This window comes from Molothrus ater, chromosome 1 (assembly GCF_012460135.2).
Source record: "Molothrus ater isolate BHLD 08-10-18 breed brown headed cowbird chromosome 1, BPBGC_Mater_1.1, whole genome shotgun sequence".
NCBI lineage: Eukaryota > Metazoa > Chordata > Aves > Passeriformes > Icteridae > Molothrus > Molothrus ater.
Genome location: NC_050478.2, coordinates 122,823,533 through 122,835,241, shown reverse-complemented (window position 1 = coordinate 122,835,241; position 11,709 = coordinate 122,823,533). Strand labels below are relative to the sequence as shown.

The window sequence follows — 11,709 nt, the reverse complement described above, 5'->3', positions numbered from 1 at the left end:
GATTTCTGCCCACAGCATGTAACAGGATCCTTTTAAATTCTGATTTTTTCAATGGAAAACTTTTACAACTCCCAAACATATTCGTTACAGTAGTTTATTTTTTAAATACATATTTTACTTAAACTAAGGTACTTCCATGTCACAGGCACAACAAATATATTCCAAAAATAAGAATGGCAACATACTGCAAAAATAATCACGTTATTGGTGAGAGTTCAGTACAACTCCAGGAGTCTTTCTAATACATTAGGTTGGGCTGCTTTTTCCTTCAGATATCAAATGGTACAGGTGGTATTTATTTGGACTAAGATTAGTTAGATTACAGCTGGTATCCTGAAATTCTTGCAGACAATAGTTTCTGTATTGGATCAAACGTTGATTTCTACCTTCCTCTGCCCCTTGTTCCCCCTCCATCTTCTCCACCCCATTTTTAACATCTGAAAGTGGTTACTAACAAACTGGTAGGTGAATCTTTCCAACACTATGGAGACATGACACATATAGTATATTTTTGAAAACTCCTACAGGCTCCTTTTTTCTCTTCACCCTTTCTTTTTTTTTTTTTTTTTTTTTTGTGTGTCAGCTTGATGTGGTGAATTAAATGCCAATCGATGAAAAAGTTACAAGTCTGTAGCTGTATTTTCCCCCACTGTTCCCTAAGCCACAGTAAAAAAGAACATGTCAGCCCAAGCACCTGTATGTTATGGATCATCACCTGTGAAAACGAACATCATAATTAGCTTCATCAAAAATCTTGAGAAGTGTTCAAAGGAAGAGACTCCTGAGTACCTTGAGCTCTCTATCCTTTCCTTTGGAATATATATCTAAAAAATATACCCAAGCTTTGACCTACACAAGCAAGGCTTTTCTGTGCCAGTCAGACAGCACATCACTTCAAAATGTACAAAAACAAAAAAGAAACCCAGAATATTGCCTTCTTCACTGAGTTAGGTACATGGATTTGCCTAAGGCCACAGAAAAGGGGTGGAGCATGGGGGAGATCTCACAATGTAACACACAAACACACATTCCAGAATGGGAGACGAACTTAAACTCCTTTTTTTTCCTTATGTAAATCAAGTAACTATTTAGCCCAATTAGTATTCAACTGCTGCTATTTCTAGAATTTAATCCTATGTTTATTAATAAAGCACACATGTCAACTCACAAAATAGCCTGTCTCCTTGCAGTGCAAACAGAGCTTTACTTTCCATATAGGGTATTTGTGGGACATTCTTACACCAGTTGGTCCATAATGAATAAAAAGTACATTATTATAAAGGAGCAAGGAGAATCTGAAAGCCACATTTCATTTTGTTTAAATCCAGCACTGTCCAGGGCAGAATATTGTTCCTTGTAACTCAGACTTGTGAAAAACAGCAGGCCCTGTCATTCAGCTTGCCTCATCAACTGTGAGTTTTAATTTGAAGCACTTTTGCAATAAACTTAGTTTTTTGCCAGCCCATCCTCACTAATGTTGCACCACCTAAAGCATTCAGCCACTGCTCTCCCCCCGCAAGCTAGCCAAGCATATCAAGTGTGCCTGCAACACTCACAGCCTAATCAACAATGCACAAAAACAAAAGTAACAGCAAGACTCCTATTATCTGATCTTCCGTAAAACACAAAAACTGCCTTCTCTGGTACAGAGGAAGTGCCAGTAAGCCTGCAGGTGTGAGCCAGTTAAAAGAAAAGGCTTTGGCTAAATAGATTCTTTGACTGCCAGGGATTAGAGTCATGGCACCAGTGGTAACACACATCTTTTCCTTTAATTTACAAAATTTTCTCACGAGTTTGCAAGAGTTCACCCCATCAGGGGCTTTCTGAGGCCATTGAAATGTCTTAAGTTTTAATTAAGTTGGAGTTGTCAGAAGAAAGCTTTTTTGGCACAGAGTCAGGGTCATTAATTACTGCTATCTTTGTTTCTTTCAGAAAAAAGAACTCTACTGACTTGTTGGGTTACTTACACAGCCTACATTTTCTATCCTGCAGTCCTTATTCACCTCCAAGCAAGGCTTGATTAAGCAGTTTACCAATTACTTCCTTCAATCTGGTTTACAAGTCTTATGGGTAATCGTAACTTTAGAAGGTTTTCTATCTGCTGATTCGAGGTACAGTAGAAATGAAAGCAGAATAAATGTTAGAACCACAAAGCATTTTAAATTTCTAGATTTTCCACCCAAAATGATACTTGAATCACATTCCCAATTTTATCATTTAGTACACATCCTCTTATATGCTTTTTGCTGGATAGTCAGTTATTAGCAGACACCAGCCATGCTGTATAAAACTAAGCAAAATAAGCATAATTTCCTTGCTGTCTTGCAGTTCTGGGGTTAAAGTTAATGGTTTTTATCAGTCAAATACTTCTGAACAAGGTTGCATTCAAATCAAAGGACATGGTATCTGCATTAGACAATAGTAAACACTTTATTGCTAGGTGCCACTTATCAAAAAATTTAAAAGTCTAGAATAATAAGCTGAAATTGCTACCCTGTAACAATTATTCACTGGCCTAAGTAAAGGCTAATCTGTAGGCATCATTTTTACCAGATGCATTCACATCATAAAAAAGCCAATAGCATAACTGGTACTGATTTGCTGCTTCATCAGAGTTTGGGATATTTGCTTCATCAGAGTTTGCTCTGATTGCACTGCAAGGGGATGCACTGTCTCCCTCCTTCCTAGAGATGATGGCCTCGAGGACCACTGTGAAATACAGTATTATGCAGCAATATTCTATCTATTGATTCCATAGATAAAGGGAAGATTTGGGGTTCTAAGTTTGTCCATTCTTTGCCTCTGGTGGTCACTAATTTCATATGTATACACAATTAACAAACATTCCTCTAAAATACACCAGACTTTGCTAGTCATATAGCTTCATGTGCCTGGTAAAATCTTGGGTTTAGCCAAAGTATTTTGCATAAATACCATTACCATTATTAGACAGCTTGATAACTATAGATCTTTCTAAGTACATGGCTTGTTCATTTATATAAAGTTTGTTTTATCAAAATCCTCAAATTCCTTGAAGCCTGCAAAAGGCCTATGTCAAACTACATATTTTTTACTGTTTTTAGTAAAAACATTGGCAAAATAATGTTTTTTCAGAAACTCTGACTTGGATTTCTGATTTATAGAGTATACTTTACCATTCTGAGCTACTCAGCTCAGCAAGTGGCTGCTCAGAGATTGCAAGACTTGAAATGTCTGTGACATAGTATAAATTATTTTGATCCTCCCTTGGGTATTTATTTAATTTCTCACCCATTTACTGTACTTCGCATAAAATGGCAGAAGTGAGACAGAAACTATTAGAAAACTGGAAATACCACCAAGAATGTGAGCCAGCTCTAGGAAGTTAGGATAACTGCAACAGAGGCAATCTGCTGATAAAGAAAATACTTTGCCATGCATTCTGTTTCTGTCTGTTACCTCTGTTTTTCTAAATCCAACATCCAAAGTAGCAATCCTACAGATAATGAAACAGATACTTATTTAATAAAATATTAGCAGTGGTTCTGCAAGGCAATTACAAAACTGTGTTGAACCTTCTTATAAAATAGCCATCTTCCCTATTTGTAGGGTGTTTTTCCCCTAACAAAACAACACAGAACTTCATTGATCTTTGTTACTGTTTTCATTTTTTTTTCACCTTAGTTAAAATGATCTCTATCACCAAAAAGTTTCTAGCCACTTATGTCTGCAGGAAGAATCTATATACAGATACACAGCTGTCATCATATCTCTGAATCCTTTCTTTCCACACAAAATCCCACTGTCACCAGCTCTGCCAGCGTAGACCTGCAACTTGTTGATGGTGAAACGGAGCATGGGAAGAACCTAACCTCAGGGACCTGCTCTCCCACCCTTCTGTTTTTCAGGCTGCACATACCCCATAAGTGTAGTTATGGTACCTGCACCTACAACACTGTGAATGGACACTAGAACTTTGGCTCTTTTCTCTCTCCTTTAGTAAGGACTTGACCCAGTCTTTTTGGAACTCCAGCCTAATTATTTTTTCTTCTGTAGTTGAACAATATCTCTAAAATCTATCTCTCTCTTTAAATAGATACACACAAAAATAAATACACTGATAAGAAGAGTCCTACAAGGGCTGCCTGTCAAAAAGCCACTGATTAAGAAGCTTACTTTTTTTATTCTACAGCTAACTGCAATTCCAGCCCTTTTTAGCCGTGATGAGAAATAGGAAACTTTAATAGCCTAGTTCTGGTCTTAAATGCTGTGTGTGTGCACCAGCATATATATTTTAAAAATTGGAAACCTTTACATGAACACAGTACATCAAAAGCTGTTTTAACAAGCTGATTTAACAAGGTATTAAGATGCGTATTCAACCAAGGAGGTGGAGACTCAAATTCTGCAAATTTATGAACACAAATGTAGCACAAGTACTGTTGAAAAAAAAGAAGAGTTTCTAAATATTCATCTCAATTTACACTTTTCACTGTGAGCTTAGTCCTTTATTTATAACTCAATTTGATTGTTAGCAAAAACAAGCAACTACTGCTTTATTCAATATTGCTTGAACATACTGGATTATTCCCTTACAATTTTGGTCCTTTGCATGATTTTAGCTTATTTAAGCTAAAATAACTTAATATAACAATATAACCTGGCTACTGGACCTGAAGAGTCTCTGTCTTAATAGGTGCATTGCTAATATATCAAAGTAAGGGTGAAAAAAAACCCAAACCTGTTAAAGTATCAGTAGACTAGCAGAACCTCTTAAAGTGAATATTTTTTTCATTACAAAATTCCCTTTCTGTTCTTTCTCAAGCAACAAGGTATAAGGCATTTAGACTTTTTCATCTACCAGTAGAAAAATAATCAGTATTAGAGAGAGCATTTGTCTGTATTGACATCTTTGCTGAAGGTCAGCAAATAAGTATATTTCTGTGCTGATATTAAGAGATATTTTTATAAAGTAAAAGAGAGAGCAGTAGAGACTTTCATTTTAATAAAAATGAATTTTCAACGGCATTAGTAACTAAAAATCTCTGTTGGTTCCTTCTATATTAGAAACACTACTGAAATACATATTTCTCCATTTTTTTCCTTATCAATATGTCAACACACATACTTATATTCTGAAGTAGTTGGTGTAGCATGAAAAATTATAATGGATAATATCCAGATATTTCCTGTTCTGTGAAGGACAAAGGCAAGACATGGCTCTCTAGCAACCTGTTGTATTAACTCTAGGCAATAAACATGCATTTAGATATAAGAAATAGAACATTGGCAAAAAGGCCAAGGCAACTAGGACTTGGTTGACTTTCTAGAATCACCAAAACAAGAGAAAATCAGCTGGATAAAAATCAAAAGGCCTGCAGCACTCATACATGACTGGAGCAATGGCTGTACTTATAGAAGGATTCAGCAACTGTTTCATCCTTTTGCACCTGATTTCAGGAGTCATTGCTCCAAAAGACAGTATTTCCTGTTTTTCTGCTTCTGCCAAAGACAGCACTCTTCCACCAAAGCAGACTTAGGTAAAAGGGTAAGTGAAGTCACCTACACAAATTACAGAGTAAGTTACCAAGCTTCACACATGGACTATTTAAAATAGAGCATACATATTAGTATAAAGATAGAATAGATAGATAGACAGACAGACAGACAGACAGATAGATAGATAGGTTTACACACACCTAATGTGGCCTTTGATTGAGCAACTGAAAAATATCCAGACTGCAAATTTCCAAAAATCTAAGCATACAGGTAAGGATAAGTGTATTTTAAAATGGTCTTTTCTTCTGGTTACACTTTTATTTACTGTGTCAGAAAACAAAACTAACTCATCCTGATACAGATCACCTTGCAATGAACTGAACCGCTTGGGCTAGGGGCAGTTTATTATGGTTAATTTGGTGCCAAGATGTCATGGTTAACAAAATACCTGACCCAGAAAAAAGTGAAATTAACATGTTTGGTGTGCAAAGATACTTGGTTAAACAATAACTACTGTCATTTTACTCGCCTTATATGGAAACATGAAAATTAAAGCTGAAAAAGACAGTAGCGTTCATCCATCCGTGCAGAACGACTTCCTATTATATGCTTCAAAATTCATTGTCCAGTCTCATTTCACTATGAGAGAGAGCTTCCAATTACTATACCTATTCATATCTATTATTGTTTTATGACATGCCTAAAGCTGTGAGCAGTATTATATCTTATCATAGTCTGTAGAAAGGGGGTCTATCCCATTTCTAATCTATAACATGATGCAAGCAGGAATAAAACTGTTGGGGGGTGGGGCAGCAGTTACTTCTTCCATCATATTGCAAACTTGTACAAGATTTGCTGCTTGCTATCGCCCCAGTCTTTTTTTTAACATCAATTCTTTACAAGCGTCTTTCTACTGCTGAGTACCTGTGTTTTGCATTATTATTTCAGCAGATGTATCAGATTCCATTTGCTAGGTTGAATCCCATTTTGTGATTTCCTCTCCATATTTCTAACCTGTCCTCACTTTTTATATCTCTTCACTCTGTCCTCGCTGGTGTTGGCAACACCTTCCAGTTTTAGTTCAACCTGCAGATTTAATTAATGGTCTGTTTATCTCCCCTTCCTTAATCACAGGATCAACAAATTAAGTATGCTACTCATAACTGCAGAAGGCCTCTAGATACCTTAGTCCATCCCCAAAATACAACTTGAACTCCTGCAACCAAATGACAAACGTACATGGTGATGTGGGCACACCCACAGTCATTTCAACTGGCCAAAACATTTTCCAAAATTCTGTATCTATCCTTCATTTAAGCAAAGGTCTGTGAGGCTGTTTCCTCCATACTATTTTTTTTATTAAATCACAGTTTCCACGTGGTTTTGCCTGACTTTCTGCAATTAAAGACATTTAGTCCCCTCAGTACATCATATTCTCTGGAAACTTTCTGGAAACATAACATTCCTGTGTTTCTTTAGGAAGTGGTTGGTCCATGGTTCACTTGGACCTCGAGCAACCATGTTCTCTGCCATGTTTCTCAAACAGCTGGAAAAAATGGAGGGAGTTCCACTAGATGGCATGGTCTCTCCTTCTTCCTGAAACCTCAGAAGCCCCTGGGTACAGCCTCTTGAGACCAGGGACTGGGAGGACAGATTGAGACTATCCACCCAGGAAGTCTATGGGGAAGCAAGCTTAGAAGACCACTTCTGCTCTTGATCTTCTTGTTCACCTTTTTTTCCATACTGTGTGTGTGCACAGCTCAGGGACAAACTATGGGCAAGCACTCTTGGAAGAACAGCTCCATCTTATCACCTCCACATGAGTCAGAAAGAGGGACCAAGCAGCAGGGAAGAGGCAAGTAGCACCTGCCTGGTTATTCTTGGCCTCCCAAAAATGCCTTTGGGCTCAGCAAGTGGAGACAAGAGAAACCATGGGGTAAAACCTTCAGTGTCAGAGCGATAATATTTGTTATCTTGTTTTTTAATCATTGTTTTTATTTCAGATGGACCACAAATCTTTATGCAGTCATGAAGATATGTACACATAGAGAATGAACCAAAAAAAATCCCAACAACCCAACCCTGTATTCATACTCCTCTCATCCATCTAACCTCTCTACTTTTAGGTCATCTTCGACTAAGGCATATCAAGTCAAAAATTAAATTGTTTTGGGGTAAAGATTGTTTCTTGCAGATTCAGTATAGTTCCTATAACACCACTAGGCTTTATAAACAACAACAGGCAGCCCTGTGGTAATTACCAGAATTACTCTTTTTTCTTTCTTTTATTAAAGATTGGTATTAGATTTGCTTTTTCCCAATCTTATGATAATTCCTCAATTGTACTTTACTTTTCAGAAATAATTAGTAGTGATTATGTAAGTTCATTATCTGTCTCTTAAGACCACACCATGCTTATCATCCAGACCTGCTGATTCACTTTATTCCTTTTCTAAGTATTGCCTTACTCTTTTTTATCAACAACTATTTTGAAAAGGTCTTAATTACTTGAGCTATTATGTCCATACTATTTTTATTTTTCTTGTCAAAGATTGATTTTGAAAGTAGCTTAGTGCATCAGCCATTTCAGAACCAGCTTTCATTTTGTCACCCTCTTCATTTATTATTGAGCTTAGTTTTTCATTCCATTATTTCTTTTTTTCTCCAATATATTTAAAATGCTGTTCTTATTTCCCCTGGCTCCTTTGGCTAGTATTAACTCATTCTGCTTTTGCATTTCTTTTAACTTTTCCAGGTCTTAAAAGAGTTTTAATTTTCCTGGTTGTTTCCATCTTTCATTTTTGCCTTGGGAGAGATCTGGCTTCCACAGATCTTTGAGGAGCCCCTGGTGAAACTACACCAACTTCTCTTTATCCCATATATTTTCATATTTCTCAGAGCTATAGTTTAGTGCCTTTTAGAGAGGCAAGTCACAGCTGGAAATATGATTGGGAATATCTGATTGCTATTTTAAATTCTGATTGAGCTGTAAAACATAATAAATTATTTGACAATCCTGTGACTCAGTTTCTCCATCAGTGCAACCTGTATATTATCTATGCCTTTAGAGGACTGTGCTAACACTTATCTAATATATACTTATATTGATAGGTATCCTTTAACTTTCTCAAGTATAGTAAACAAGGAAAGTCTTGTGATTTTAGGGAGTTCTACTATTATGTTTCTGCAGGGAAGAAATAGGTCAAATTCCTCCCTTTCATGCTGAACACCTCAAAGCACCTACAAAATCAGTCTAGCTCAAAGTCACAAAAGGCAGGATTTTCTGAAGTTATTATATATGAATAAGATTTTAAACACTCCTTTATGTTCATTAGGTGCAATTTTCTATCTGATTAGCTCTGGTTGGCTGCAAAATGTGCAAATACCTGACATGTTTGCCCATTTCCTCTATTTACAGAACTTTAGAAATATGTTGCTTTAGTTTTAGTGTGTTTTACAATGTTGTGGTTAGAAAACACATATCCTAGTAAAATTGCACCCATCAGAATTCAGTGCTCTTTTGAAAAAGGAAAAATAATTACTTCTAAGGCCAGTAGTAGAACAAAACACCAGCATTCCCAGCACTGAATTGCAAAGCAAACAATGAAAACAATTTGCTAATAATTTGTCAAATTTCTAGCTTTGTTGCCACTACTAAATGCTTAAATGTGTGCACGAGTATGACAGCAGCAACTGACAAAACATTTTTATGGAAGAGGAAAAAACAATGGGACCATAAAATCCCGTGTTTTAATAAGGAAGTCAAGAACAGCAGAAGTAGTCTCAGAAACTGAGTCAGTTCTTTTTTACTTTCATCTCTTCCTTCTCTCAACTCCAGCTTTGGATGGAAAATAAAGCTGAAATTGAAAAATTAAATGCTAATTTTAAATATATGGATATCCAAATCCCCTATGTTCAAACAAACCCCAATGAAATTAGTATACCCCAGTGAAAATAAATGTCCCGATCACTCTTTCCCTCTGGAATTCTCTGCTTTTCCAGGTGCCTGCAGTGAGATTTCTTGCAATAATGGAGTAGTCCAATCTTTGATACTTAATTGTACTGGATTACTGTTTGGCAATGAACCAAGTGGTTGGCCTGGGGACAGATCATTTTATTTAACGGCTCATCACCAGAACCTCACCAGCATGCAAACAGAAATCACTATTCTGCTGCTGCCAAAAGACTGTAAGAACACAGGAGGCTAATCAGCCTGGGAGACATTCAACTAATGGCATACACAGGTAAGTATCCACTTAAAAAAATGAAGGGCAAAAGGCCAAAAAAAAGGACCCAAAAACTTAAAATTATGAAGAAACAGAAATCCACAGCAAAGAGACACTTTTATCTTAAGGGAAAAATCAACTAAAATCAAAACAAGCAGTTTCTTTTTTCATGGTTAATTACCATTACACTTAAAATAACTTGTTACTTATTGTTTGTGTAATTTAGGCTTGAGGGAGGAATATGTGAAAAGTCCTGCTCCAAAAAAGCTTCAAGGAAATAATTTATGAGAGCTCACAGATAAGAGCCTTTAGATTTGACATTTTGATTTCTATAATAAATTGTATTATTTTAAAAGTAAAACATCATGTAAATTAATTCATCCCTCAAGCAACATGTAGAAAATGCCTCAGACATGTTTCAACAAACGTTCACTCTTCAGCTCTGTTCATTATAATGTTCTACTATGATAATAAGTGCTCTGTAAATCAATAAGTAAAACTACACAGTGCCCAATTTAGAAATGCAGCTTCCGTCTCCTCTTGTCCTTAGCAGAAGCAATGGCTTTAGTACTGTTGTGTCCTCTCCTCCACTGTGACTGCAGAAAGATTACGAAAGGCATTTTGTATGACTAGTTATGAAAGACACTCAGCAGGGCGCTGAAAAGTTTTATGGGGGCTGTAGCAAATATCAACAGTTTACAGGGAAGGAGAAAAACAAAAGTGATTGTTTTTATCTCCAAGCAATGAGGTGAGTGAGGAAAAGAAACTAAAGCCTATCAACTAGCAAAAATCCATTTCTTTCTCCTTCTTTCTTCGTCCCCTCCTAATTAGCAGCCAGGTTCTTAACTATTAAATTAAATTTCCTATAAGGCTTTCTGGGAAAATTCACCATCTCTTTTTCTTTTTAATGCCTCTCCACGCAACCTTTTCATCTTTTGTTTCATTTCCATGCTGCAAAGACACAGTTCAGACAGAGGGTTTGATACTGCAGACCTAGTGAGGAAGAAGATAATTTGTTTCTTGCCACCAAGTTTTTCAGGGATACTAAAGAGATAGGGGTCAGCCTGACTTCTTTGAATTGCCACCTCCTGCTAGTCTTCCCCTTTCATAGGTGCTGCTTGCTGCCAGGTCAGCAGGGGTTTTTTCTTTTAGTACTAGATACACTCCAGATTGAAGGTGCTTATCAAAATAAATAGACTATAAAGCACAACGAGTTTGCAATACAAACACTAAAAAAAAAAAAACCACAAACAAATATAAGCAACTTTGCACATACAGTTCATACAGTTTACTACAGCCTTTTCTTAATCAAGATGTTTGCAGAAAAACCTGACAGACAGATACTACGAGCATTCATAATAGGAAACCTGTTAATATCTTTGCAGATACTGAATTTCTGTAGAACATTCTGCACTAGCCAAATTAGTAGAAAACAGCATCAGGTAGCCATGTGATGAAGCATAACTCCGTGTTGTCATACGCTTTCATGTCTTAGTGCACATACACAGAAAGTATGTATTTAATTTGCATGTACAAACATAAGATCAATGTTAGAACACATGGGATGTCCTGATTGTATGAAACTGTTGTATTAAACTTGACCATGATAAATATCATAGTTGCTGTCATCCAGACAAAACAAAGAGTTGAAGTGATAGGCTGCAGAGGGAAGCACGTATTAAAAGTTTATAGATGGGTCCCTAAAAATACACATTTATAGTAAAAGCAATCAAACATACAGAGGCAATGATCAGGATCACTGAGCAAAATCTTGAATAGAGCAACAAAGAAATATAGGAAACAAATTGCCTTCTGGCACTACCAATAGTAATATCATAAAGATGATAGCTATTTTCTACAAATAAATCTAAAATGACCTTTTGGGCCACATACAGTCTGTGATAATTTGTAATTTACTTTCCTTGATAATCATGTCACTGGAAGCCTGAATTTTCCTTAATTTACCATATAGGATGAGTTAAGTGCAAAGACACCAAGAAGCAGA

General features: G+C 36.4%; 1 protein-coding gene across 3 annotated transcripts in view; it reads right to left on the bottom strand.

Moving 5' to 3' along the window:
* ZFHX4 (zinc finger homeobox 4) overlaps positions 1-11,709 on the bottom strand; it is a 150,112-nt gene that overhangs the window by 75,395 nt on the left and 63,008 nt on the right. The gene's annotated exons all lie outside the window — the stretch shown is intronic.